This window comes from Lithobates pipiens, unplaced genomic scaffold (genome assembly GCF_037356315.1).
Source record: "Lithobates pipiens isolate NorthernLeopardFrog02 unplaced genomic scaffold, aLitPip1_a1.2 Scaffold_27, whole genome shotgun sequence".
Classification (NCBI taxonomy): domain Eukaryota; kingdom Metazoa; phylum Chordata; class Amphibia; order Anura; family Ranidae; genus Lithobates; species Lithobates pipiens.
This window is the reverse complement of record NW_027507788.1, coordinates 176,814,598-176,817,185: the sequence shown is the minus strand read 5'-3', so window position 1 is coordinate 176,817,185 and position 2,588 is coordinate 176,814,598. Positions and strand designations below refer to the sequence as shown.

The 2,588-nt window shown below is 47.7% G+C and overlaps 1 pseudogene; it reads right to left on the bottom strand.

The window, feature by feature from the left end:
• Positions 1–647: 647 nt before the first annotated feature.
• LOC143933000 (uncharacterized) lies at positions 648–1,586 on the bottom strand (annotated as a pseudogene).
• Positions 1,587–2,588: the final 1,002 nt, after the last annotated feature.

Below are 2,588 nucleotides of genomic sequence, written 5' to 3'. Positions count from 1 at the left end.
TTTCCGACAACAAGCTCACATCCAACATTTGTTGTCGGAAAATCCTATCGTGTGTACGGCCCATAATTCATGTCAAAGCAGTTCTGTCGGGTTGAGGTCAGGACTCTGTGTAGGCCAGTCAAGTTCCTCCACTCTAAACTCACTCATCCATGTCTTTATGGACCTTGCTTTGTGTAGAAGAAGGGAGTGTGTCAGCCAGTCCTGAGTTCTCCTAATGCCACGTACACACAATCGGAATTTTGGTCGGAAAAAGCTCTGATGGTTTTCCCGATTGAATTCCGACAGGATTTCACTCCAGCTGTCTTGCGTACACGCGGTCACACCAATTTCCAACCGTCAACGCAATAACGTACAACACATACGTTGGGACTAGAAAAAGGACATTCAATAGCCAGTAGCCAATAGTTTCCATCTCGCAGTTGAATATGAGCATGCGTGAGTTTTTGCGCTTTGTAATTGCATACACGCGAAGGTATTTTTGGATAGGAACTTTTTCCGACCGAAAAATTGAGAACATGCTCTCAATCTTTTGCTGGCCAAAATTAGGCCAGCAAAAGTCCAATGGAGCATACACACGATCACATTTTCCAACCAAAAGCTCTCATCGGTCTTTTGCTGGCCGAATTTTCGATCGTGTTTACGCGGCATTAGAGTAGCTAGGTATCATGGTGCTGGATACAGAAGCAGGACTGTACCAGGACATCACTGAGTTCTGATTAAATGTGAGTCTGTAAGGTGGGAAGCAATGTGTGAGAGTTGAACATCTAAAGGCTAAGGAGTATCGGCCTTGAGAAGGTCGTACAAACAAAACTAGCGAGTCTAAACAGCCACTCTGTTCAGATGATTCCATTCATCCTTTTCTTAATCCTCATTTCTTTCAAAGATGGTAAATCCAAGTGGCTAAACATAAACCCACAGCTCTGGGAAACATCTAAAACCTCCAAGGACTTGGATTTTAAGGGGTAATAGATTCCCAAGTCCTTCTCTGGCACCAGAACTTTCACGAGCAATCTGATGAGTTTCTGCATGGTTTCCGGCCGAAACGCTCTTGAAGACAGAAGTTGAGTTCCAGCGTGTTGAGACGTTAAAAGTTTGTATGAGCCTTTCTAAAAAAGTCTGGAAGCTGTTTAGCTGGTCGGTATTGGCCAGACAGAAATTAACTATTATAACCAGAGGGTAGAACCTGAATGGCTCCAAATATGTCAGCGTCCAGTTCAGCTCCGGTTCCTGGAGCTCCCCGCAGTGAACATTGTCTAGGAACTGGAGGAGGAACTCAGCCCTCTGATCTCCTAAATCGAAATTTGTGTAAGAAATATGAGCAGACTGGCGCCTCGGGAGATGAGGTGGTAAGCATACTGGATGACCCTCTCCTTCCACTTTTAAAACTCCTTCACCGACACAAGCACCCTATCCATGCTGGAAAGGACTGCCCCAAACCTCATGAAGTCCACCACCCTCCAAAGCTGCGGAGTCCTCATCAGCTTGCTCCAGTCTAAGCACACCAGGGGCGCTGTGCACTTTTCTACTTCGAAGAGGAAAGAGAAGATGTGAAGCTGGCAGTCCATCGGCAGAAGATTGAATGGAAATTAAGTCTAATGCCCCGTACACACGAGAGGGATTAAGTCTGACAGACCTCCAAAGGAGTTCCGCCGGAGTTCCGCCGGAGTTCCGCCGGAGTTCCGACGGAGTTCTGGCGGACTTTTCGACCGAACGGACTTGACCACACACCATCACACCAAACTCCGACGGAGTCGAACGTGATGACGTACGACTGGATTCGACGTAGGAAGTTCCTAGACAGTAGCCAATAGCTGCCCTAGCGTCGGTTTTAGTCCGTCGGAGTAGCACACACACGAGCGGATTTTTCAAAGGGGACCGGGTCCGGCGGAGTTCCGTCGGGAAAATTTAAAGCATGCTTCATTTCTAAAGTCCGTCAGACTTTAGCTTCGCTAAAGTCCGTTGCAGCCCACACACGATCGGATAGTCCGCCGGACTCAGTCCGTCGGAGTTTGGATGTCGAAAAGTCCGCTCGTGTGTACGGGGCATAAGCCCTTGTACACGCGGTCGGAGATTCCGACAACCAAATCCGTCAGATTTTGTCCTTCGGATTTTGTCCAACGTATTTTGTCCGAAACTGTTGTATACACAAGGTCGGACAAAGCTGTCGAAAAATCCGATGTGATGACGTTATTTCGTTACGACCGGACTATGTTCACGCTAGTAGCCAATAGCTTTGGTGTAGGAATTTGATCTGAGCATGCGTGGCACTTTGTCCGATCGGAATTCTCTACACATGATCGGAGTATGTCCGATCGGAGCATTTTGTCAGAAAATATTTCCGGCAAGTTGGAAAAGTTGGTCCGACGGATATTCCGACGGAAACAGTCCAATGCAGACCACACACAGTCGGAATATCTGACAAAACGCTCCGATCGGACACATTCCGACGGAATCTCCGACCGTGTGTACAAGGGCTTAGCCTTGCTCCTAACCGCTTTCAGCATGGAATTCACAGAGGAAGTCGAGGGGGCTTCATGAGATTGTATGTTCGCAGCTTCCGGCCCCACAGAAGAGTTTGACCATATGAT